Raw genomic sequence first — 27,696 nt, 5'->3', positions numbered from 1 at the left:
GATTTGGCTAAAAATAAAAGGAAGCGGGCCGTGAAAAGCAGATGAATGGGCTCAGCAGTTCCTTAGATAACACAGGCCTGCTGTTGCCCAAAGCTCCCCAAACAGAAACTTCAAATGCAGGGCCTCTGAGTGCAGTGATGTGGCTTCCAGGTGAACGGGGCCTGTCAAATCCACTGGAGTTGGAGGACATGGCCTGGGCTGTGAATTTCGGTTTCCCTTCCGTGTGTGTGTGTGTGTGTGTGTGTGTGTGTGTGTGTGTGTGTGTGTGTGTGTGTGTGTGTGTGTGTGTGTGTGTGTGTGTGTGTGTGTGTGTGTGTGTGTGTGTGTGTGTGTGTGTGTGTGTGTGTGTGTGTGTGTGTGACACAGAGAGTGAAAGCGCACGCGAGAGAGACTGAGAGAGTGAGAGAACCAGTCTAGTATTAAAAGGTTCTCAGAAAACAGTAGACTTCAGTGGAGTGAAGACTTGTAAAAAAAGAAAAAAATTTGTTGTTTCCACTACAAAATTATCCTTCTCCCCACCTCCAACACCAGACATTTTCAGCCTCTCTATGATGTCACTTCTCTGTTTAGAGCCAGCAAAGAGCTAAAAGTCCTTCTTGTAAGTGTATGCCCAGCGCCCGCAGTGGGTATTAAGCACTTAGGTTGGCAATGTAATGACACACTGTAACAATCTGTAATATGAAGCAGTCAGCAAAGCCCTGGCTCTGAAAGCTATTTCTCCCGACCATTAACCATATGTTTGGCTCCTCAGATAGCCAAGCGGGTGTTCCAGCTTACCATCTGGTTTCTATCCACACAAGCAACTGCAAAGCACAGGCTATGTCCCTCTGGAGCTGTGTGTTTCTTTTTCTCTCTCTTTTCCGCTCTTCCCTTCCTCTTTCCTCCTCCCAGCTCCTTTGGTTCCCTCTGCTAAAGAATTCTCCGCCATTCATCACGTGCAAAGAAAACTTTACCTGACATGGCAGCGGCAGAGCCATTAAGAATGCACAGCTGTATTGTAAACACGCCAGAGGGCCATTTACCATCCGCGGAATCTGTACAAGTCAGGCTCTACCCCTTCCTCATCTCCTACTGAGTGCTGACACTCGATCCAGCATGTTAAAAATAGGTACATTCTTGAGAGATCCAGGGTTGCTGTGGTGCCCTTCATACTCACTTCATATTCTGGGAGTGGGGCTTTAAAACACACACACACACACACACACACACACACACGCTCCTGAAGTTTGCCTCTGCATTCAATCTGCCTGACGTCAGTCTCACACAGGATGACACACCACCACTGCAAATAACCAACTTAACTACAGGTTTCTATTCTTTTTTCTGCCCTAAGGATTTGATCCCAAGTGTGTATTTTTCTGAGTTTTTTTTTCCCCCGAAACAGTCCACACTGAAAGAGATGACACTTTAGAAGAATAAGAACATGCAGCCGTGTGTAACAAATTGACAACCTGCAAAACTTATGCTTATTTACATCTGCACTTTTTAATAGTACACAGCAATGAAATGGAACCTGGTATCAGAATTTATAGAATTTTTTCACAATGTTTTCAAAGTATTTACCCCAGAGTTTCTCCTCTACAGCATTTAAGGTACTTTATAACTCTATACATTTTTAAATGTATGAAGGAAGATGTATTTGATATATAGAAATTAGGTCATTTTTCTTCCTGTCCCCCTCAGAATAAGGTCTGCATTATCAGCCCATTTTACTGAATTAGGAAATTAAAGTTAATTATTTCCCATACACTGAAAAAATAAGGGCTGGTTTCTAACATCCCAAGAACAAAAGAAAGAATATCATTAAAAAGTGATTAACCAGAATGTCAGATTTTATCAATGTGGCAGAGCTACAGAGGATTTGTCAGGGGAGGACTGTTTATTCAGGCTAACAAGGGTGCCAGGAAGGCCACTACCTGTGTAAACTTCTTAAACCCACTGCCCTTGTCAGTCCTCATTTCCATGATCTGAAATAGGTGTTGTGTTAGCTATTTCTATCAATAAGGGACATCAAAATTCTGCTGCATGTAGATTTTTAGAGAGTGACAGAAAAGGGAATTTTTAATTTCAGAAGCCTTAGGAAAATTGTTCACAGACGATGGCATCTATTAAATGCTGTTTGAGGTCTCAAAACCATAATACAAACTTTAAAGTGCATTAGCTTTACTCCCAGAAAAACAATGACAATATAGTTAATAAAAAGAAAGAAAAATTAGCAATTTAAAACTTCAGTATTTTCACAGTTAACTACCTGGTTTTCTAAGCACTGCAGAATCATTTTATTACAGATATTTGTGCTTTTCATAAACACTGGTGCCTGGGCCCTTTTCCTCCAGCTCAATTATACAAGGATCCCTGAGTGGGGAGGCCTGGACATCAGTATTTTTGAAAAGTTTTCCAATTTTGTGCAACTAAAGTTGAGAAGTCTTGCCTTATGTGAACTAACATGACAGTAGAAACCATCTCATCAAAACCAAAATGAAACCCTTGGTATAGAAATGTAAATGAAATTTAGGAATAGAACAGTGACTTTCCAAACTTGTTTTGAAGTGAAATCTTCAAACAAAATCTTATATGAAATCCCTATAAGCGAGATAGGTAAAAAGCAGTAATTTATACTGCCCTTTTATCCTTTTAGTCTGTACAATATTCATGGATTTTGTAAGTTCAAAGTTATAATTTTTAAATCATAACCCAGCCAGTAAGAAAAATAAAGCCATTTTATTGTAACACAAAACCTGAAATTGAGGTTAAGGCTGAAAGGTCCAGTTCTATACACCTCAGCATCTAATTTTTTCCATGGCCAATGGTTAAGATGATCAAAGTCTGATGTATATAAAAATAGCAGTGTGTGTAGCAGGATGAAAATTAGTTCATAAGTTAATGTAATAAACATCCATTAAGTGCTTACTATACACGAGGTACTGCCCTGCGGTCATCAGAGAAATAAGTTGCAGCCTCTCCCTTGAGGAGTCTACTTAAGAAGACACCTAATGGCAGAACAGCAAGACAAGCGCAATAATGGAGGTGCTGAGAGACACTACATGGGAGGGAGTGGCTAATTCTGCTTGAGGAAATAGGGCATAATGTCACCAGCAAGGGACAATTAAGTCAGGTCCTAAAAGTGTGAGCAGGATTTTTGACACCTAAAAAAGGAGGGACACTTCAGAAAGAAGAAACTGAGTGTGAAAAAAATTAAAACCCGGAAGTATAAACAGGGTTGGTGAGTCTGGGGGTTATGAGAAATTCTGCAAGGGACAGGAAGGTCTGGGAGATAAGGCCAAAGAGGTAACTGAGTCCAGGTTATAAGAAACTCTAAATGTCATGATATAGCTTAGACCAGTGCTGGCCAACAAAAACACAAGGTGAACTAAACCTGTAATTTAAAACTTTTTAAATAACCACATTAAACAAGTAAAAAGAAAAAGGAGAAATTTACTTAATATTATTGGAAAAAGTATTATTTTAACATGTTATCAATATAAAAAGAATTAATGAGCTATTTTACATTTTGTTCATACTAAGTCTTTGAAACAGGGTGTGGATTTTACACTTAACGGCACATCTCAATTTGGACAAGTCACATTTTAAGAGCTCAATAGCCACCTGTGGCTAGTGACTATTATACTGGAAAGCACAGGTTTAGCCCTTATTCTGCAGGCAGTGCAGACCGAAGGATATGCTTGGCTTTATTTCATGAGAAAATGGCAACAATGTGGAGAAGCAGAAACATTGGGTCTGAGAGAGGCCTTCTGAGGTGCCTTCCACAGTCCATGCAAGGGACACAGAGAACAAGGCTCAGACAAGGGCAGTGGCAAGTAGGATGGCATGGAAGAGTCAGAGTCAGAAAATACTTGTAAAAGGAATTCAGAAAACTTTAGAAGACTGTATGTGAGGGATCAAGTGAAGGACTCACAGAACCACTAAATTTTTTTTCATGCTGAAATTTGTGCTTAGAATGAAAGATCACTGATTGTGTATTTAATAAGAAGTTTCATTGTTCCTTTCAAGCTTGCTTCCTTCTGTAGTAGAATGCAATGTCACTTATGTAGGATATAGTAAATTCCTCTTCAAAGAACCAATATGTCAGTATGTTCAGTTCCTCTGTTCTTTGTTCTCCATTTTAAAGTTTAAAACTTCCTCATTCTTTATGTCTCCTTGCCCCTAGTTTCAGTAAACAACCCCCTCCTGGCCTCCATCATCTGCTCTGTCCTTAGTCATCCTTAGTCACCTGCTCTGTCCTTAGTCACCTGCACTGTCCTTAGTCATCCTTTGTCACCTGCTCTGTAACAGTCCTTCCTGCCGAAACTATTCAACCTGCCACTCCAGCACGCACCCCTGATCTCTTTAAAATAGCCAACCAGAATTAGCTTAGACTGTGCTGTCCAACTCTAGCCAATAGGAGAAAGACAGAGCAGTAGGGACTAGCTGCGTTAAGGATAAGACCCCCTTCCCCTTCCTTGTCCGGTGTCCTCTCGCCATTGCTCCATCCATGAGAAGCACCCTTCTATAGAAGTAAATCGCCTTGCTGAGAAAACTTTTGCCTGGGTGCTAATTTTCACTTGGTGGCACCGAGCATTTACTTCCAACACTTAATAAACATGTGCTGAGTACCCACCACATGTTAGGCAATGCTGGGCACTGGGGAAGCAAAGCCACAACGCAATTCTTACTTTCAAAGAGCTCAAATATAGTGTAGGAGACAAAACAAATTACCACAGAGCATTAAGTACATTAATAAACAGATATGCAAAGAGGCCTACAAAATGTTCCATAAAGTATAACTTAGAATTGTTTCATATAATGTATTCAATGGCACTTGTGAGATGGAGTGGGGTTTTCAGATAGTAAGGCCTGTATCAGCTGACTTTTTTGAGAGAGGGTCTCACTGCAGTAACCCAGGCTAGAGTGCAGTGGTGTGATCTTAGCTCACTGCAGCCTTGACCTCCTGGGCTCAGGTGATTATCTCACCTCAGCCTCCCAAGTAGCTGGGACTACAGGTGCACACCACCACACCCAGCTAATTTTTTGTATTTTTTTTTTTTTAGTAGAGATGGGGTTTTGCCATGTTGCCCAGGATGGTCTTGAACACCTGGACTCAAGCAATCCACTTGCCTCAGGCTCCCAAAATGCTGGGATTATAGGTATGAGCCACCAGGCTCAGCCTCAATTGATTTTTAAAAGTGATCCAGAATATGATTTACTTCTGTGTATTTAGTTGTACTGTATTAAGAAAATTCTGATACTCCTAGATAATACAGATAACACTATCTGAATCTCTGCTCTCAAAACTCAAATTTTCAGACAAATCTCTTGCTATTTGCTACTCTTACTACTTAATATCTGAAACTGAGAAACAAAACTGACATGACTATAAGAAGTTCAAATTCCTATGCACTGGAATTCACAATGGGAAATTTCAGCATCTCAGTTCTGGAAATGAGCAGATTTGAATTGTAAGGCATAGTTGTATTGGAAATTATAACAGTTCTTTAGCTTTTCATTTGATAATCTAATAATATGCCTCAACCTAATCTAAAAGCTTGGAGAAAATGCAGTAGTCAAGATTTTTTTATTTCAAATTTTAATCACTAATGATAATCTGACAACTATTTAAGGTAAAAGTCAGAGTATCCAAAATGTAGAGTGGGTAGACATGACAATCTAACAGAATATCCGTCACTAAGTGTTGTGTGTGGTGTTCACTTATTGTACAACTAGCCATTAATCTACACAGAAGCCTACATCCCACAGAGGCTCTGAACAGCTGCCTGGCATGTCATCAAGTGTGCTGAATATGTGTGACAAGAGGAATTTGCCTGTTCAATTTATGATCAGGCTGGAATATGAAAAATACTGGGATGGAACTTCCTAATCAATGATTCATTTATTTATAAGAAGTTCAAATATGTAAGCCAAAATAGTGGAAAACATTATTTCAAGGTTAACGTGGCAGTCCAATTCAATGTGCTGGTGGCCCTAATGTGTTAAAATTTGGTAACACATTTGTGTGCATTTTCTTTTATCATAGTTATAAAACATAGTTTAAAATATATTAAAATGAAATGCAAATTAAATGTTTGCAGAGCCTCTGAAGTATCTCCGGGGAACTTCTGCAGACCAGAGTTTGAAGATCACTGGCTTAGGGACTTTGAGGTTAAAATGTAAATGGAAGAACAACAATTTGGTGCACCTGCTATTTTAAGGATCATCAAGTTCATTCCCAAACTTCAGCCTAGGGCAGAAACCATTCCTCATTATCCTAAGAGCAGTGAAGCTGAGAAACACAACTGCAGAAAGTGTTTTAAGATTCTCTGGTGAGTTAGAATTTAAAAGGCTGGGACCAAAATTTGAAATACAGCATTCACTTCTCAATGTTGTTCATCCATTAATTCATTCAATAATTTATTGAGCACCTGCCACTAGGCACTGTTCTAGAGGCTTGAAATACATCATGAAAACAAACAAACAAGCAAACAAACAAAAAAAAAAAAAAAGAAAAAAAACCAAGGTTGGGCATGCTGGCTCACACCTGTAATCCCAGCATTTTTGGAGGCCAAGGCAGGTGGGTCACTTGAGACCAGGAGTTCAAGACCAGCTTGGGCAACATGGCAAAACCCAATCTCTACTAAAAATACAAAACATTAGCTGGGCATGGGGGTGCACACCTGTAGTCCCAGCTACTGGGGAGGCTGATGGGAGAGAATCACCCAAGCCCAGCCTCAGGAGTTCGAGGCTGCAGTGAGCTGTGATCATGCCACTGCACTCCAGCCTGGGCAATGGGAGTGATACCCTGTTTTTTTCTTTAAAAAAAAAAAAAAACAGACAAAATTCCCTATCTTTGTGAATTTAGAGTTTAGTGGGGAGAGACAGACAATAATCACAAATAAGAAACTTGCTGTAAGGTAATAGGTGAAAGGTGCAAGGAAAAAAAATTGTGAGGCAAACACCACATGTTCCCACTTATAAGTGGGAGCTGAATATTGAGAACACAGGGACACAGGAAGGGGAACAACACACACTGGGGCCTGTCAGAGGGGGTTGGGGAGGGAGAGCATCAGGATAAATAGCTAATGCATGTGGGGCTTAATACCTAGGTGATAGACTGATAGGTGCAGCAAATCACCATGCCACACATTTACCTATGTAACAAACCTGCACATCCTGCACATGTATCCCGGAAGTTAAAATAAATAAATAAAAATTGGAGTCAGGAATTGTAACTGTGGTGGAGGAGGAAGGCTGCAATTTTACACAGGAGAGTCAGGGTGGGCCTTATTGAGAGAAAGTAAAAGTGGATCAGAGAGCTGAAGGAGGGGAGAGGTAAACCAAGAGGCCATCAGTTCAAGCAGTGGTTCTCCAAGTAGGGTCCTAAGGCCACCAGCATTACCCTGAAACTTGTCACTAGCTCAGAAATGCCAGAGTGGCACCCAGCAGTCTGTTTTTCAAACTCTCCAGGTGATTCTGATGTGCCCTAAAGTTTGAGAACCACTGCCCTAGAGAAAAGGCCCTAAAATAGGAGTGGGTCTAGGACATTCTACAGAAACGGGTGAAACCAGGCATCTGGAGGTGACAATCAGGAGGACGGTGGTGGCCACAGCGTGAATAGCTTTATGATCACAGTAAGGCTTTGGCTCCAAGAGAAAAATGGGGAGCTACTTTTCTTCAGGAGCCACACAGCCTACATTTCAAAACATTCATGTTGGCTGTTTGGTTGAGTGGAAGCACTATATGACTTGCCTCAAAAGGAGACTCCCTGACTGTTCAACTCCATTTTGGGCAGTGGTATGCTGCTAAATGTTTAAAAACAGGCTCTGAGGGTGAGGAGCACCAATTTGTAGTGTCTGTTGATTTCCATGGTGTAAACTCTCCCACCATGGCTGATTTCAAGCCGCCAGCATGACTCACTGAACATGGAGTTGTGAAGAGATGTGCATAAACGACTCACAATACTGACTCTAGTCCCAGCGTCACTGCTACCACTGAGAACATTTAAAAATAAGGGAGAATTTTGTGAATCTGATTGGAAATGTGAATGCTATTTTATAAGTCTATATAAATGCAATGACTTCTATTGCTCTATTACTGTTACTCAAATACAGAGCCCAAGTCCTTAGAATTTCTTTTTTTTTTTAAGAGACAGGGTCTCACTCTGTCATCCAGGCTGGAGGACAATGGTGCGATCACAGCTCATTGCAGCCTCAAACTCCTGAAAAGTTAATACAACAATAATATATTAACTTCATTTAGAGAAAACCCCATTAATATTAAACTTCAGCTTCCTTTATTCAAAAACATGTATTTAACTTTAGTTGGGATTCCTCTGTTTCTGAATTTCCCTTCTCTTACTATAATTAACATCTTGCACTCTGAAAAAGTATGCATTGACTAGGATTTGCCATGCATCGTATGTGAGGTTGCTGCTCCAAAGGCTCGCATAAATCCAAGACAGGCCATCAAAGAATGTGCGTGAATTGCAAGAACAAAAGTGAATCTATCTGAAGATGAAGTGAAGTCTGAATAAGCCCTTCATCCATTTGATTTGCCATTAAGAAACTTTTCTTAGCCTAATGGAATGTCCCTATTTCTGTCAATGAGATTTCAGTTTGTGAACGTTTTTAAAATGCAGCATCTTCTGTCTGCAAAAAGACATGCTATGAACTCCTAACATACAGAAAGTGTTTAAACTACCAGGAGTCTGCTCCACGCATTCTCCCATCTGCACGATCCCTCGGCAGTGTACCACCCACACTCAGACCCCGGGCAGCCAGATCAGCAAATGTGCACAAGCCTGCACTCCTGTCAAACAATGGGGTCTTTCAGGCCTTACAATCTTGTGAAGAAACAGGCTGAAACGTCATGGGAAAAATTAGGAAATATCAGAGGAAAACAGCTCACAAAATGAGGGGTGGAACCACTTGCTCACATGTTCTAATTCCTGAACAAAGAGAAACAACAGTGACTGCCCCCTGCCTACTCTGACCCCTCCATTTCAAAAGAGAGGCGTCCTAACCCCTTTTTCTTTTCTTGGGGATTACAGCAGCAAGATGTAGACAAGACAGAATTAGAAATTTTTAAACCTAAAGAAGCAGAGTTAATTTCAAAAGCTTTACCCTCAAGAGAAGCATAACCAACCCATCTAACCAGCCTTGTTTGGTGATCTGAAATACCAACAAAATTACAGACTAGAAATCAACTAGACTCAACAACCACACAAAGGAAAACAGAAACTCCTGATAATATCTTTTTCTCTTTAAAAAAACAAAAAACAAAAAACAAAAAAAACTCTTCCAAAGTATTCTTGCTATCAAATCTCACGCAATAGCTAGCTCTATCCACCTCAGCAATCCTTCCTCATTATCTGCTATACCCAGTTTTATACTTTTCATACCAGCCTAGCTAGCTGGCCTAGTGGCCTGCAATACTCCATTTGCCATTCCCGGCCTTTATCAAGAATTGTTCCACTTGTAAATTACCTGTCTCTTTTTATCCACAAAATAACATCTCTCTCCATTTAAAAATCTATTTAAGACTTACTGCAAAAATGATTTCTAGATTAATCCAGTACATTTGCAAACTTGCCAACAAATTTACACTTCTGCTTTAATATACTTTTATAATACATCTATATTTTCCAGTTGATTATGTTAATCTGACTTTACTAAAATCTCTGAGGATAAAGTCTGAGTCAATTCTTCTTTACATAATCTCCAACTTTCCACCATATCACTATCTATCTGTGGGACGTTATCAGCTGTTAAACACTACAGACATGTCAGCTGCTGTCTCCCAACAGTGAGTCTGATGGTCAGCCATTTTGGGAAAAGAACCATAGGTGGGTTATTATTACAAGGCATTACATGGAAGAGGTGTTTATTTTGCTCTTGGAAGAAAAAAAGCAACATGTATTAAAATCATAAAAACATTTTTAGGCAGGGCGTGGTGGCTCACGCCTGTAATCCCAGCACTTTTTGGGAGGTCAATGCAGGCGATTGCTTGAGACCAGGAGTTCGAGACCAACCTGGGCAACACAGTGAAAAGAAACTTTGTCTCTACTAAAATTACAAAAATTAGCTGGGCTTGGTGGCACACACCTGTAACCCCAGCTATTCTGGAGGCTGAGGTGGAGAACTGCTTGAACCCAGGAGGTGGTGGGGGCAGTGAGCCGAGACGGCACCACTGCACTCCAGCCTGGGTGGCAGCAAGACCCTGTCTCAAAAAAAAAAAGTTTTGAAAGGTAAAATAACACAAAAAATATGCTATAGTGGAAATAAGAGAGTCAAATGAGACCGAGAACTTTACAAAGGGATCTTACAGACATGTTGCCAATATCACTGCATGAGCCTAAGCATAAGAACAACCTCTGGGGAGAAACCATCATTTGACAGTAAGGTACAATTCCAAGTCAGGTAGTGAAATGGGTGGAATTAAACGCAAATTATTCCTGCCAGCTGAAATGCAAGGACACTGTCAGAGAGTTAAAAAGTGAGTTCTATCCATGAGGTGATTCCACAGTCTTCTCAAGTCAACACATCTGTGAACTCACAGACCAAGTTCTTAAACCACTGTTCAAACTGTGAAGCACATCAGAATCACCTGGAGAGCTTTACAAACTCCCACAGTCGAGGTCATATCCCACACTAATAAAATCAGAGACCGGGCAGTGGCTCACGCCTGTAATCCCAGCACTTTGGGAGGTCAAGGTGGGCGGATTACCTGAGGTCAGGAGTACAAGACCAGCCTGGCCAACACGGTGAAAACCCGTCTTTACTAAAATTACGAAAAATTAGCCGGGTGCAGTGGTGCACGCCTGTAATCCTAGCTACTCTGGAGGCTGAGGCCAGAGAATTGCTTGAACTTGGGAGGCGGAGGTTGCGGTGAGCAGAGATCATGCCACTGCACTCCAGCCTGGGCTACAAAGAGAGACTTCGTCTCAAATAAAAAAAGAAAAAAAAATGTCTGGAGTGGAAGCCAGGCATCTGTAGCTCTTAAAGATCCCCAGGAGATTCTAATGTGCATCAAAGTTTTAGAACCACTGTCCTAGACTCTGTCAGTACAAGATTTTGCTCAATGAGGAAAGAGCACAATAACTTACATTTAAGTTGGTGACAGGTAAAAGCAAAGGTTACCTCTGAAACTTTTAAGTAGGAAATCACTAGTTTGGCTGCAACAAGAAGTTTGTGCTCTGATTCTCATAATTGGTGTAGCCTACAGTCTTTAAATGGCCCTAAATTAACTTGTGGCTTTGGGATGTAGACTAGGAGAGAGAAAGTAGGCATGGTGGTAGATATGAGCCCAGATAACAACAACTGAATTGTTGCCCATTGTGCCATCAAGATATTCAACTTGAGAGCCTACAGCCTGGATGCAAGTCCTAGGTCAGTCATCTGCTGGCTGTAGGGCTACAAGCAACTCTCCAACAACATAACCCTGGTATTCCATCTGAGGCAGTGGTTCCCAGCCCTGGCTACATATTAGCAAACCTGGGTCTGGGACACAATCCCCGAGATTCTGACGGATCCAGAACGGGGCCCCAAGATTCTTGTATTTCTAAAGTTCCCCATGTGTGGTTATGTTATATGAGTGAGGAGAACCACAGGCAGAGAGAGTGCTGAGGCCATACTATGTGGGTTCAAATCCTTGCTCCACTAGTTAGCTATGGCTCAGTTTCCTTATTTGTAAAAACGGAGATAACTGATAACACCTCCTTTGTTGTGAGGCTTCACTGGCTGATCCATTTATTGACCTCAGCGGATTATTGTACGGATTTGGCATAACACCTGGTACATAGCAAATGCTCAATTTTAATCACATGCATCGTACCTATACATGTGTACATGTGAATATGTCCTAAGGATTAAACAGTTTGATGTATATAAAGGGCTTAGCACTGTCTTCATATAGAAAATACTCAATAAATATAAGCTGAGCTGATGCTGACAGTACTGGTAGTACGACAACTTACTGCAACTGACTGTCTTCTGTCTGGAATTTCATCCTTTCCTCACTGCATGGCAGCCTTTGCTTCAGAAAACCACAACTTTAAAAGGTACGGGGATAGGAAGAAATCCTTTTTCTCTTTCTTTTAATTATTAAGAGGTCCCACTAACCATGAACGGTACTTCTACTGCAAAGTTATGATGGGAATGTGGGCTTAATGGCAAAGAAAAGCTATGTGGAGACCAGGCTCTGCCCCCACATGATGATAAATAGCAGAACTTGACAGCCAGAGGAAACTCAGCCCCCTCATTTCCTAGGGGAACCCAGAGTTGAAATGTGTTTTGCTCAAGATCACAGTGTGAGTGGCAGAACTGGGATCAGACTTAGGAACAGAGCTCTTTAGTTTCCAGGTTGCTTCCATTGATCATCCCTGGTGAGAAGCATGCCTGAGAGGTGCATTATCATGTGGAAGATGCTGTCCTTGTGGTCAAGGCCAATGTGGTACCCTGTTTCCCAATTGCCTCCTTCCTCTCTCTGCCGAATTCCCTTCCCTGGTCCAAATTCCACACCCTGCAGGCCATTTCCAACTGAAAGGGAGGACACAGAGCACTAGAAAGCAGCTGTGGTTTGTTTGTAGCCAAACTGTTTTCTTAGGGATGTTCAGTTCCAATTTTATAACAGAAGACAATTATAAAAAGGGTTTAATTTCCCAAATTTTCATTACATATAACTGTTCAGGGATAGGCATATATAAATGGATATGTGCATACTTTTAATCTATCTACCAAGGACAGGAAATCCTGTCTTTCAGTTGCTAAGTCTCAGACTATTCCATCTGAGTATTTTTGCTGACAAATGTGACCTTGCCTAGGTTCTGCAGGAATTTAAATATTCCCTCAATGTCATTTCTATTTGACCTTAGCAACATGACCAAACTGCAAATTCAAATGCCACTGAGTAAAGGTACAACATTCACATTCTGTTACCAAACCATTCTCCAATTCCAACCCAGTGACCCTGGGCCAGAGCCTAATCCAAAAGATCACAAAGCAACATCCTGATGAGTTGTCATGGCAACCCCTAGATGTTAGATATTTCATGTCATCCCTGGGCTGCAAATTCTCATTTTTAGTCTACTCATATCCTACTATTTCATGTATAACAACCCACCAAAATGCAATTTGAAATGTCAGCTGCCAAACATAATAAGAGATGCCACTTGCTATTACAGCCAATAATAAAAGATTTCCAGTTGTTTGTTTCAGAGACACAGCAAATCACTGGGTATTCTAAGTCCACTGGGCTGATCCTCAAAGTGAGGCTATTTAGCCAGACTTCCTTCTTTTTTATTTAATTAGTCAATATTTAAGAGAGCCTTGGAGATAAAAAGAATTCTAATGAAACCTAGGCATTATTATTTTCCAAACAGGAGGAAATGTACTGATCTTCAAACTTTCAATAGACACAATATATTGGGTCCAGAGAGACAGAGAGAGAAAGCCCGGTTATCTAAACCTTTTAAGGACACAATTATACAAGAGTGCCTTGCAAGGTTTTCAACTCTTTATAACTGGAAAAGAGGAAAATACTTATTACTGAAAACCAGATAATCAAAACACCTTGTTTTAATCAGCAGTTTCTACCCTTTTCACATTCTGTATCAATTCACAAGGACTGACCTTTGTCTTAGGTATAATGGGGTCAAAACCTACCACCTCTGCGGGTGTTTCTCCCTTACCTGCCTTAATCTGTGGCCCAGGTCGAGCACACCTGTGGGCAGGCTCAACCCAAGATAGCCAGGAGGTCTATTATGAGTAGACTGATGTAGAAAGATCTCTCTTGAAATTCCCTTTAGCTGACAAAGCATTAAAATCACCTCTGCAAATAGCTGGAATTGTGTATTTATTTTTATTTTCCCTGTTTAAAATTTAGCAGAAATGATAATAAGAAATGTCCAGTAGATGAACAACAGGCCCAGAAGGAAAGATAAATGAAGACCGAGATAATACACAAACCAGATTATCAATCTTGAAATAATCCAGAAGTACACATATGATAGATCTACTCTGTGAGTTTTTCTAATCCTAAACACAAATGGAATATAAAGAGGTGTGCAGTAGGGCTGCATGTCAACCACTTTAAACTAACGCTAGCCAATACCTGTGGAGAGCTGCAAACGATTTTTCTGCTAGAATTTTAAGAGAACTTTTAAGTTTTGAAAATTGATTCCCATGACACTTCTCTTTCCATCTTCGTCATAGCTGCCAAAAAGTTCAAAACCACATTTATGGCCTGTCTCTAGCAAGTCCTTAAATGGTCTTCTTGACATCTTTTATTAATTCCTAGCCTCATTTTCTCACTTTTTTGTTGTCTGCTTTACTGGGGAGTATCTCTGGAGCCAAATTAAAATTTTTTACAATAATGCGGGGGTATTATTCAATAGATAGCCTTCATTAAGCCTCAAATATTTATGGGGGCTTCTCTTCCAGACCATCTCTCTTTGATCCACGACGCAGGAGATTTCATGCTTCAACAAGAATTTGTTTCAGTTCACAGAGAAGCTGAAACAACATCAATTTCTCATACTTGTTTTAATCACATTTTGGATTGATAAGCTAAAATAGAGAAGAGTGCTATGCTAGGAAGCTGGGATCATGATGAGGTGAGAAGCCACCTTTTTTTTATTTGGGAGCTTGCACTCATGACTTTGGCCAGGCCCCAGAAGACACATAAGCTCCCTGTGATATTTATTGGACTATCACCCAATCCTTTCTTCTACGTGAGAATATCACTTTGGCAGATCTACACCAAAGCCTTCTCTGGGTATAAGTCTTCAGCCTGCCTTGGATGGATCTTGTCTGCTTCCGTCTGCCTGTGCACACAGGCTGCCAGCCCCACTCCACCCTGCAGTAAAACCTACTTGACTATGTATAGTGCTGGCTTGGAATGACATAGATTTAGGTTCAAGTTTTACGTCCTTTAATGGCTATATGACCCTGGACAAGGTATTAAACTCTATGAGTCTCAGGTACCTCGCCTGACAACTGGGAATAGCAAAGAGTCCCTTTTGGGGTTTATGTGAGGGTTACATTAATGCTCATAGGGTCCTTAACAAAATGCCTGGCACACCAATGTCAATGCTCAATAAATATCAGTGATTGGTATTACAATTATGTTATTATAATTCTTTAAAGAACTACTGGTGGCCAGTGTAAAACCTATGGTCTTTATCTCTCCTGGCCCCATCCACAGGCAGGCTCATGTGACAATTTTCCCAGGATCATTTCAATTTTCTGTGATCAGAGAGAATGCCAGCCACAGCCCTATGGACCAGGGACAAGACAGCACACCTGGGCAGAAAGAAAGAAGACCACCAGCCTTGGGACAGAATTATCCCTCACTTCACCCACACTGTCTGCATGTTCAGAGACTGAGTGCTTATAGAACCAGACTCAGGGTTTTCCTGTTAGTCTGAAGAGCCCTTCGTCTCTTCTGGGCTTTCACTGGCAGAGGAACAGGATGAGAACACTCCCAGCCCCTTATCACCACCCGCATCAGCAACCCTGAAGCCAGCACTGGGGTCTTCGGGGTTGTGCGGATTGGGGAGCCGATGATGTAGTTAAGTTTCCTGGAAATACAGGCAGCAATTTCCTGTGGCTTCCTCTGTTTTTGATGTAGAGATGAGCACAGGTAAAAACTAAACACATCAAGGATCAGCGCTTCAGTCAGTGGTGCAAGTGCGGAAAAATACTGTCATTTCCTCACAAACAGATTCAGAAGCGCAAAGTATAAGCCACCTTCCAGAGAGCATGCTCCCCAGCAAGGACCTGTACAGTAGGGCTGTGAGGTGACAGTGAATAGATGGGCATTTCCATGAACTTACTTGCTTACCCAAGTGATCAAGAATCAAAATTTCCACGAAGGTCAATGTTTTGCATAAACCTTAACCTGAAAAAGCTCTGGTCTGCTCACAGAGCTTCAGTCAAGACTTCTCCAGAATTTGCGGCCAGGTCAGAAAAAAAGGTCACTTTCAGAAGTGGAAAGCACTACAAATTTTAGTTAAAATTTTAAATGAACTAAACTGTTTATGTAACTATCCTAAAAGATAGTTTAGAATTAAGTAAAACAATGTGCACTACATTTGGGAAACAGCCAGGTTCACGGAAGGTGGTCACAGTGTATCCTTAGAACCAGAATGGAATAAAGTAAATGATATATGTTATGGTTATGATAGCATAACCTGCTGACGAAAGAACAGCAGCAGCAGGATGTACAGTTTGCAAAGGGTCCATTCAAATCAGAGTGAACCCAGATGGTGCTGGAGGCAGCCTAGGGCCAAATCCCACCTTTGGCACTCACTAGCTGGGTGACCTTGGGCAAGTCATTTAAACTTCCACCTCTTCATGTGATTTTGTTTCTCCATCATTGGCTCCTCTTCCTTTGTGAAAAGTTGTCCCTCCCCACACCAACTGGGGCACCCATCATCATAGTCAGCAACCTGACCCAAAGATAGCTCAGGTATAGGACATGGTAAAATCTTTTTCGCTTTAGTCTGTTGCTTGCAACCAAAAAACCAAGACTTTTTTTTTTTTTGGTTGCAAGCAAAAGAGATTTCACACCTAATTTGCAGAAGTTGCTAGGAGAATTAAACGAATTCACACAAAGCAAACCCAAGAAATGCTGGTTGCATTCATAGAAAGGAAGATCAGTGTGTGGTTAAAAGCAAAGGTATTGAGTAGAGCTGCACAGGTTCAAATTCCAGCACCCCTTAGAACAGAGATAAATCACTTAACATCTTTGCTCTCGGTTTCCCAGTCTATAAAAACAGAGCTAATAATAGTAATTACATCATAGGGTTGTGAAGATTAAGTCAAAGCAGACAAAGCATTTAGAACAGTGCCCAACACAGTAAACATTCAAGAATTAGCCAATGGGTGCTGACGAGTTGATGGGTGCAGCACAGCAACATGGCACAAGTATACATATGTAACAAACGTTATGCACATGTACCCTAGAACTTAAAGTATAATAATAAGAAAAAAAAATAAAAAAAGAATTAGCCATTATTATTAAAAAGGTAGAACTGTTTTGATGGCTGTTAAGGACTGTGTAGAAGTCAGTGTTCTATAGAGAAATGCCCTTCAACTAAAAAAGTCAGGGATTGTGGCACAAGCCTGTAGTCCCAGCTACCCGGGAGGTGGAGGCAAAGAGGATCCTTTGAGCCAAGGAGTTTGAGCCTGGGCAACACAGTGAGACCCTGTCTCCAAAAAACTTTTATTTATTTAAGAACATTTTTAAACAGGAAAAGAAAACAATCATTCTTCTGGGTAATCCAGCTTGATGGACAATCCCTGGGAGACAATTAGAAAGGATGCATTTACTCATATTAGAATTTAGTAAGCTCTAATATTGGGCCTCCTGAATGAACTTACTTACCAGCAGGATGTGGCCTGAGCAAATGACCCATGTCAGTTGTGCTGCCTGGCCTTCCTCTTTTCATTGTCAAGGAATACATGAGCATATCAATTATGAATTAATCTCCCATAAATGTAACTATAAGTCAATTCTTGCAAGTCACATCTCTCTAAAAGAACTAATAAAACTGATTTTGGTCCTGTGGCTATTCACCAGGGCTATGTCCTTATGGGGACCACCCAGCAACCAACCAGCCTCACTCTTGTTGAAATCTGTTAATTGCAGCTCAAGTCTGTTTTACTAACTAAATGCAGTGTCTCCTTCATCTCTGCTTCCTGTGTGATATAAACACTAACTCATTCCTTCATTCATTTATTCACTCCTATAACCAACATTTTTGAGCACCACCTAGGTGCCATGTGCTGGGCTCGGTATTTGTTAAGCAAAAACAAGCAAGAAACAGTGCTCAAAATGCTTTTAAGAGTTTAGTCAGGAAGGTACGTCAATGAACGATTAGAAATGGTATGCTAGGCCAGAGACATACCTGAGCCAAGAGGGAGCTCAGGCCTGCAGGGTGGGACCCAGAAAGAGTTCACGCAATTAGCACAAAGCACTTGGGAAGCCAACAGCTTACACAGGGCACAGAAAGTAGACTGGAAAGATACATAGGTCTGAGACACTCTGGGATTTAGACGCCTTGCAAAGGAAGAGAAGTGTTCAGAAGATTTTAAGCAAAGTCATGCCATGATGTTTAGTTTTGCCTTTAGAAAGAACATTTGGTTGGCAGTATGGAAGGTGAACCAAGGGGCTGGCCATATGTGCAAAGCAGGAGGCAGGTAAAGAGTTTCCTGTGTTTGTCCAGAAGAGAAATGGTAAAGCCTGAACACAGAGCAATAGAGGAGGAAGCAAACAAGAGAGTCTGTGGGATTCCAGGAAATGAAACCACTGATTGCATGAAGCTACCCTACTTTAGCTCACTGTTCAGAAAACTGTGCCTCTCACTGTTCAGCTACTTCTCGAAAGAATTGAGACTACAAATTAAAATTGAAAACTACACACACTTATACTATGTCCATGATTCCACTGTGAAATTGTGCAAACCCATTCTCCAGGACTCAGGAGGGTCAGTGCTTTTATTTATTTATTTTTCTTGAGGCAGAGTCTCTGTCTGTCACCCAGGCTGGAGTGCAGTGGTGCGATCTCGGCTCACTGCACTCAAGTGAGTTCTGTGAGAACACTGGGTTCAAGTGACTCTCCTGCCTCAGCCTCCCGAGTAGCTGGGAACACAAGAGGCTGCCACCACACCCGGCTAATTTTTTGTATTTTTAGTAAAGATGGGGTTTCACCATGTTAGCCAGGATGGTCTCGATCTCCTCAACTCATGATCTGCCCGCCTCGGCCTCCCAAAATGCTGGGATTACAGGTGTGAACCACTGCGCCCGACTCAGTGCTCTTATTTGGGAAGTCTGAGAGAGCTTGAAAGTACAGAGGAAGGGCCCTTAAGTTAAATAGTTTTCCCTCCTCAACGAACAATTAAATGTTATTATGACCAACCATATCTAACAGGTTCAGAGACATCCTAGTCTGTCAACTTCGTAGACTAAATGAAAGTCCCAGGTTGTCAGACCCAGTGTAGTTTTATTTCCTCAGTATCTATTTCCTGCCACTTTACTTTACAAAATGTTTTCCCTTTGAATGTAACCAGAAAAATTCCATGAACCCTGCCATAATGTTAATACTCATGGCGAGAGCACACTTATATCACTAGAATATCTGACCACATCTGTTTGTTTTGTGACATGACAGGCCTTGAGATTGGTGAAAAATTTACCAAAACAAACCAATAATTTACTTTCTCTTAAATGTAAAATGCAATGGAATCTCTTCTGTATTTCTGGAAACATTGTAGTCAGCTTTTCCGAATGAACCTGCTGGGAAACGTCAAGATCTCTGAATAAATAAGTTGTGACTTTCATTGTATTTGTAGCACACAACCTCTGACAAGGAAGAAAGGCCACAAAGGGGTGTTGATCAAATCCAGGTCAGAACTCCATCAAGGTGGACGGACACTCAAGGTCCTGGTGGATAACAAAGACAATGGTGGACGAGCAATAAAGAAATCGAACAAGGTCTCAAAGGAACAGCAAATGAATTTCAATTTTAAAAGGACATTGGTCATCCTAGAAATCAATGTGTGTGCAATCCAACAGTTCCATATATAAATACCAGAAAACATTTATGAAGCAAGATTAATCTCTTGTTTTAGAAATTATTACTAACCTGGCTTTATTACTGGTTTAAACTAAATTTATAAAACAATAGGCTTGTCCCTGAGCCAAATATATTCATGTCTAAGAATGAAGTCATACTCTATATGAAGCTAAAGAGAATTTTGTAATAGTCTCATATCTCCATTAGGGGGAAAAATGTATCTGTTATCTCTATCGATTGATCGATCATCTATCTATGTTGGGAAAGCAAATTTAATGAACTCCCTGAAACTCTCAGAGAAAAATTATGGGAAGACACACACTGGCTAGACATATTTCAATAGTGGTTACCATAGAAACAAGTCATTAGATTTCATTTTTGGAATTGTGCCTTTTGATAAAATATTAAATTTCTTAGAGTATTTGCATATACAGATAGCACAACTGCTGATGTCCAATTGAATTATCTGCTGTAAGAATTATTTACACTACTTCTACTTTTAGATTACTATTATCTATAAAGAAAAAATCTCACTCCTAGTAAGAATGAATTTATAAACTCTTCCTCTACCTTGCCATTGTTTCATACCGGGAAAAAGCTAAAGTGAGGGTAGTAAAGGCATAAAACAGGCTGGGGCACAAGACAGGAATCGAAGGAAACCAGCTTGGTCTTGCTTGAGAGAAACTCCTGATGGCTTTCCAACCACAGCTGCTAATGTTCTGCAGGCCAGCTAACTGAACAGCAACTCTGGTAATTTGTTTTTAATCAGACTAATTCTTCAATCTCATTTTCCTGTGACAGGATGGCTCTTTCTCACGGCGTAAGAAATGATGACGTGCTTCCTTCTTGGGGGAGTGAGCCGTGATACTGCCTTGTGTGGCGCTCATCCAGTGTCTCCTTGCATTTATATTTCATAACCTCCCTGCTGGGAGCCCGAGAACCTGAAGAGCACACCTCACTTCCTATTTTGAAAATTAAGAAAAAGTATACATTTTAACACAGAGTAAAAATTGCAAAGTTAAACAACCATTAACTCAAATACTGACTTTAAGTCAGAAGCAGCAGCAGGTTAGTTGCTGCACCAAATTTTTCTGACTGAAAGCCACTAGGGTGTTTGCCAATCAATGCTAAAATGATACTTGAATTAAAATCAATACACAACCCCATATGTACGTGGTGTTCCAGGAACAGCCTAAGAGTTGCTCGACCTAGGATCTAAGATGTCCATGAGCCACAAACCTGGTAATCTTTGAAATTAGGGTTGGCGGATTTAGTTTTCTGTCAGCTGGGAACGTCCTGGCATTAAACCAAGGACTTCAATCCCCTTAAAACAATGAATTCAGCAACAGTCTTGACTTCCCAGACATAAGAAGTAAATCACATTACCAGCTGAGAAGAGGCTATGAACTTTCTGTTTGAAGGTCAACTAGAAAACAAGCGAAAGATCAGCTGAAAATGTCATGGGTGAACCCGAGCCAGGTGCTGGCTCTAGAATTACAGTGAGGTCCCCACGAAACCTTAAAAGAACATAGCCACCCTGTAAGGTGTTATAGGGTTCTCTTTCATTTTAAAAATTATTTACATATGCATGTACATGCTTTAATAATCTCTGGCAATATGCACATATTTATGTATATAGCCATATATGACTAAGATATAAATCTTGTCTATATGACTAAGAGATGGACCTTATCTTTATATGACTAAGAGATTATGTTATCTCTGGAGGGATCAAAGATCATGTTTGTTTTTCTGTTTTCCCCAAACTCCGCACTGATATGCACAATCTCCATAGTAAGGAGGGGGGGAACACACACACACACACACACACACACACACACACACACACACACACGCGCTGACTATTTACATAGAAAATATATATTTGCTATTAAAAAATTAAAACCACATATGAGAATTAGTCAGACAGTGGGAAAAACGAATACATGAATCAACCCCAGAACCACCACTATTTCAGACTTGCCAAGTAAAGATACAAAAATTCATCTTATAGAAAAAGAAATCTGAGAACTACTTTTATATTGTTACAGAAAATACAAAAATAGATGTATTTTATTATTTGAATTGAACATTAAAAAAATTCACCTTACAAGTAGCAGGTATATCCTAATCTTTAAAAGTTCTATTTGTACTAGTCATCTACTAGGTCAAAAAAAGTTTAATACAAGACATTTGGAAGTAAATGAAAAAATACTGCATTTTTCCAACACTATCTTTTTATGAAATATTAAAAAGTTTAACACATGTTAATCCTTCTGAAAACTTATTTTGCCTCCTAAGAAATGCAAAATAGCTTACAAAGTAATTCTAACATCAGTGAAGAATGTTTTATGTTTCAAGTAAACTGTCTAAAAAATTTTAACTTAAATGATATGAATTTTAATATAATCTATGTGAAAATAAATTTTTTAAATACCTTGAAAATACTTTGCTTTGGTCTAGGATTAAATTCATGATGTATTTCATTAAATATCCTGCTATTGTCTGCTTTATATTAAGAAAACAATGGTAAGGAAAAATAATAGTTATCTCCCCAGCCCCACTATAATGGGAATTCTTCCTTACAAGAACTACAAAGCAAATAAGAGGAGATGTACTTCAAAATCTTAAATATTCATCACAAAATAAGGTGAATGGACTTTAAAAAATGATGACCCACGTAAAATCAACATTTAATCCTCAACATGTAGACTGTCTGCTTTGTGGCTTTCTTAGAGTGAACCTTAGCTTTACTCTCCTAGGGATCAAGTTCCTATCTCTTGCATTACAAACATCTGCAGGCCACAAGACAGCAACCAAAGGTTAATACTGCCTCCAGCCATTATTAAGCAGCTAAATCTGCTAATGTCCATTAAATATGATACTAAATATAATATTATTTCCAAAGCCAACAGATATTACTTTTGAACCCTATCACTTTTCAATATGAGGCTAGAAATTAAGAGTTGACTTTTTAAAAGTATAGAAAAAATTAGCCGGGCGTGCTGGCACACACCTGTAGTCCCCAGCTACTCGGGAGGCTGCAGCAGGAGAATCGCTTGAACTCAGAAGGCAGAGGTTGCAGCGAGCCGAGACCACACCACTGCACTCCAGCCTGGGCGACAGAGCAAGACTCTTTGTCTCAAAAAAAAAAAAAAAGTTGACTAAAATTATAGTTATATGGTTTCCAGATAATATATAGTATAATATATATGTATAATAATAATGTGATAATGTATCACTTAATGAATTGAAAATGACAAGATGATACTTTCAATGGCAGACACTAGCCTGTGGGGTGGTGGTATTCACCACAGCTAAAATCAACCGCTCACTTAAATAGCACCTAGACTGGGACCAAGTCCTCCAAATGGCTCCCCTTCCCACCTACTCAACAGGGGGCAGGCTGAGACAGAGAGTCATGTGTGTTCACATTAGCCTAACAGTCAGAGGATCAGACTGCATGGGTAGGAATTTCCTCTCTTCCAGTGCTCTCATTTCCTCATCTACAAAATGAGAATTGCTGTAAGGATTAAAAAATACATAGAAATGAAACATTTAGCACAATGGCCACAAGCCCACATTTTTACCCTGTCTGTTGTCAAAAGCAAGGTAGGAGACAACTAAAGCTAGGGTACGTAGAAAAGAGGGACAGGGTGTGGCCAGGGAGAGGGACACCTGCCAGTCACGTGGTGGGCATCTCCGCTCACAACTTGAAATGTATGCCACAGGAAGTTGCCAACCTGCTTTTTTAACTGCCTGTTACTAAAGGTTGATGAGATAAAACATAAATGAAAAAAAATTAAAAAACAACTAGAGAAATAAGGTGGGAGATATTATATAAAAGACATTATATGAGGGTTTTTGTTTGTTTTGTCTTGGAGTACTGTTTTTTTTCTAAGCTACGATCTATCCTGTTTTTATTTTTTTTTTAAATTAGTAGACTCTATTTTTAGAGCAGTTTTAGGTTTACAGAAAAACTAAGCAGAAAGTTCCCTCTTCCCCAAGTTTCCCCTATTATTAACCACCTTGCACAAGTATGGTACATCTGTTATAATTAATGAGCCAATGATATATGATTAACCAGTCATAATAGTCAATATAGTTTATGTAACAGTTCACTCTGTTACACAGTTGTATGGATTTTGACACACCTATCTATCCACCATTACAATATCATACAGAATAGTGTCACAGCCCTTAAAATCCACTGTGCTCCACCTATTCATCCTGTCCTTCTTCCCTGCGCTCCTAGCAACTACCGATCTTTTTACTGTCTCTATGGTTTTGACTTCTGCCTTTTCCATAGTTTAAATCGTACAGTATGTAGCCTTTCCAGACTGGCTTCTTTCACTTAGCAATATGCATTTAAGGTTTCTTTGTGTCTTTCTGTGGCTTCATTGCTCATTTCTTTTTAGTGCTGAATAATATTCCATTATCTGGATGTACCACAGTTTATCAATTCATCTAATGAAGGACCCCTTAGTTGCTTCCAGTTTTTGACAATTATAAATAAAGCTGCTATCAACATTCGCATGCAGGTTCTTCTGTGGACATAAATTTTCAACTCGTTTGGGTAAACATCTAGATGCACAGTTGCTGAACCGTATGTTAAGCCTATCTTGAGCTTTATAAGAAGCTGCCAAACTTTCAAAGTAGTTGTACCAATCTATCATTTTTAATATTTAAAAATCCATCTACTAAAGTGTAACTTATTAATATCTATACAATGTGACCAGTGCATTATTTATGCTAAGTGAAGGACACTTAACTTTCAGGTTCTAACTAAATTTGTAAGATAATATGATTAAAACATTCAGGAGTCCTGGCTGTTGACTTTGGGCAAATTATCTGATGTCTATTTTTTTGTTGTTGTTTTTTGTTTTTTGAGGTGGAGTTTAGCTCTTGTTGCCCAGGCTGGAGTGCAATGGCGTGATCTTGGCTCACTGCAACCTCCGCCTCCCAGGTTCAAGTGATTCTCCTGTTTCAGCCTCCTGAGTCGCTGGGATTACAGGCATGTGCCACCATGCCTGGCTATTTATTTATTTATTTTAGTAGAGATAGGGTTTCTCCATGTTGGTCAGGCTGGCCTTGAACTCCCAACCTCAGGTGATCCACCCGCCTCAGCCTCCCAAAGTGCAGGGATTACAGGCGTGAACCACTGTGCCTGGCCCAAATTATCTGATTTCTACAGCCTCAAGAAAATGTATTAATAACTAGTCGCAAGGATCGTCTTTAAAATCCTTTATAGTCATTAAAGATTATGCAGTACTTAAGAAGGTGACTATGATCTTTGTGATGCCAATAACTCCATTTTACTTTTAAACAAATTTGTTTTAGTATAATTTTCAATGAAACCTCAACAAACTGTAGTTGAGACTTTGGAGAAAATGTTTAATGATCATGACAATGAAAACCACTTGGTATTGTTAGGCTGGTTTTTGTTGCTGTTGTTTTTGTTATTGTTTTGCCTTTAGATCATAAAAGTTTTGTCCTGGAGGCAGAAAGAAACATTATTTTCCATTGGGAACATTTTTTGACTAGCATTATGGTCTTTACATAATGTTCATTCCTTATTTCTACACCCTCCCTAATATTACAGAGTAATTACGGAATCTCTTTTTCCTATGAATTTTAAAGTTTGACACCATTGGCCAAAAATTCTATGAATTTGGCAAAAATGATGATGGATCCAAAAAAGCTAGCATCCTTTTCTCAGCATTTAAATAGCTTTTTTTCCTCATGAACAGGTCTACTACCTGAACAGTTTCCCACCTCGCCCCCACATCCCTATGGGAAGAAAACCACTAGAAGGCATCTACCTAAAAATGCAGTAAAATTTCATTGACTGGAATAGCTCAATTGAGGAGAAATAAACTTCAGTTATAGGACATTCATTTTTTATTTTTGGGAGACAGAGTCTTGCTCTGTTGCCTAGGCTGGAGTGCAGTGGCATGATCTCAGCTTACTGCAACCTCCATCTCCTGGGTTCAAATGATTCTCATGCCTCAGCCTCCTGAGTAGCTGGGATTACAGGCATTTGCCACCACACCCAGCTAATTTTTGCAATTTTAGTAGGGATGGGGTTTCACCATGTTGGCCAGGCTGATCTTGAACTCCTGACCTCAAGCAAGCCGCCTGCCTCAGCCTCCCAAAGTGCTGGGATTACAGGCATGAGCCACTGCACCCAGCTATTTATAGGACATTTAAAAAGAAATACTGTCTTCCCAATTTCATGTAATACAGTAATAGCTAACATTTACTAAATACTTACTATGTACCAGATGCTATTCAAGAGTTTCACATACATGTTTTCAATTAGCCATCAAAATAACCCCTTGAGGTAATTACTATTACTGCTTCCATTTTACAGATTCAAACACTGAAGCTCAGTGAAGTCAAGCAGAAACTCTGCTGTGATCTCTCCAGAATCTGGTCTAGAATCCTTGGATAATGGCTGGGCCCAACATTCTCATGGAGAGACACTGCTGCCTACTTGGATAGACTAGTATCAGTTGCTTCTGGGGTCTCCATTTGGGTATATTGCTCACCTGACAGCAACTACCCCCTTTCCAGCCTCCCCCAGCACACACACAGACACACAAATACTCATGTACATGTGCTCTGGGCTGTGCCTCACACTTGCTGCCTGTGCTACGGGGACCACTGTCTGGTATCATATCTGGCACATCCCATGTTTACCTACTGCACTTGACTCCTCCCTAAAAGCTGCTTCTATCGCCCCTCTCTGAGCCATCAATCACCCTCATGGGCCTTTCTAACTCCAACCATCTTCCTTAATAAGCTGCTGAAATTAACCACACAAGAACCATGAAGGATTAACAATACCTAATATAAATTATGCTTTAAAAATAGGTTTTAGCCAGGTGTGGTGGCTCACGCCTGTAATCCCAGCACTTTGGGAGGCCGAGGTGGGCAGATCACCTGAGGTCAGGAGTTCGAGACCAGTCTGGCCAACATGGTGAAACCCTGTCTCTACTAAAAACACACACAAAAATTAGCTGGGTGTGGTGGCAGGCGCCTGTAATCCCAGCTACTCAGGAGGCTGAGGTGGGAGAGTATCGCTTGAACTCGGGAGGCAGAGGTTACGGTGAGCTGAGATCACGCCACTGCACTCCAGCCTGGGCGACAGAGTGAGATTCTGTCTCGAAAAAAAAAAAAGGCTTTAGTAGTTTTTAAGTAAACTGATGAAAATTATTTAAGCATTGCAAACTCTTCCTTAAAATACAATTCGTTTTTAAAAGTAAGTGGACATTTCAGCCAGGCTCAGTGGCTCACACCTGTAATCTCAGTACTTTTGGAGGCCAAGGCAGGAGGATCACTTGAGGTCAGGAGTTCAAGACCAGTCGGGGCAACATAGAGAGACTCTGTTTCTAACAAGAAAATTTAAAACAATTATCCGGGTGTTGTGGCACACACCTGTAGTCCCAACTACCCCAGAGGCTGAGGTAGCCAGTGAACTGTGATGGTGGCACTGCACTCCAACCTGGTTGACAGAGCGAGATCCCATCTCTGAAGAATTTTTTAAATTTAAAAACAAAAAAGGAAGCAGACATTTCTAAACTGGCTAAAGGCAATTTCTTAAGTAGGTAAATATAGCCTTTACATGTTCATTTACATCATTCAGTAGTTCAGTTAGCTCTGTTTGTGCAAAGATGAACTTCAAGAACTAGCTGTGAGGTGATCAGAAATAATCTGAATTTGAAACAAGAGAAGTCTGAATTTAAAAATTTTTCCTATTTGGATTAAAATATTTTCAACAGGGTGGAAACAGAAAAAAGTTGGACAAAAAATCTATGAAAACTTGCTCTCCAGGAATTTTCTCCAAAGGTCTCCAGGCCCAGACCCTCATTCCATGACAGGAGGCTGGCAGTGCCAGAGGAATGCAGCACAAAGGGGTGGCAAGGATGTCAGCTAGAGAAGCTATCAAGGGAGGAGGAGTGGGATGTGGCAGAAGTTAAGCTGGACTGATAACGTGGCAAGCTGGGTCTGAGTGACTATTGCTGGAACACAATGAACTCAACCCAGAATGGTGAGAGCCAGAAGCCATTAAGTCAAAATTAACCTAAATGCACATAAACTCTACGGTTCCAATTTTATTCTGTTTTT

The 27,696-nt window shown here is 40.3% G+C and overlaps 1 protein-coding gene across 16 annotated transcripts in view; it reads right to left on the bottom strand.

Moving 5' to 3' along the window:
* Positions 1-27,696, bottom strand: part of BACH2 (BTB domain and CNC homolog 2) — a 367,936-nt gene that overhangs the window by 288,721 nt on the left and 51,519 nt on the right. For 3 of the 16 annotated variants that reach the window (XM_074037446.1, XM_065543702.1, XM_074037449.1), the window contains exon 1: positions 954-1,166. The exons of the other annotated variants lie outside the window; for them this stretch is intronic. The gene's annotated coding sequence lies outside the window, so the exon portion shown is untranslated. Of the gene's footprint in view, positions 1-953; positions 1,167-27,696 lie in introns of those variants that run through there. 16 annotated transcript variants of the gene reach the window in all.

The sequence above is a fragment of the Macaca fascicularis genome, chromosome 4 (genome assembly GCF_037993035.2).
Source record: "Macaca fascicularis isolate 582-1 chromosome 4, T2T-MFA8v1.1".
Taxonomy (NCBI): Eukaryota; Metazoa; Chordata; class Mammalia; order Primates; family Cercopithecidae; genus Macaca; species Macaca fascicularis.
Note: the sequence above shows the minus strand (reverse complement) of the source record. Positions and strands in the feature narration are given on the sequence as shown.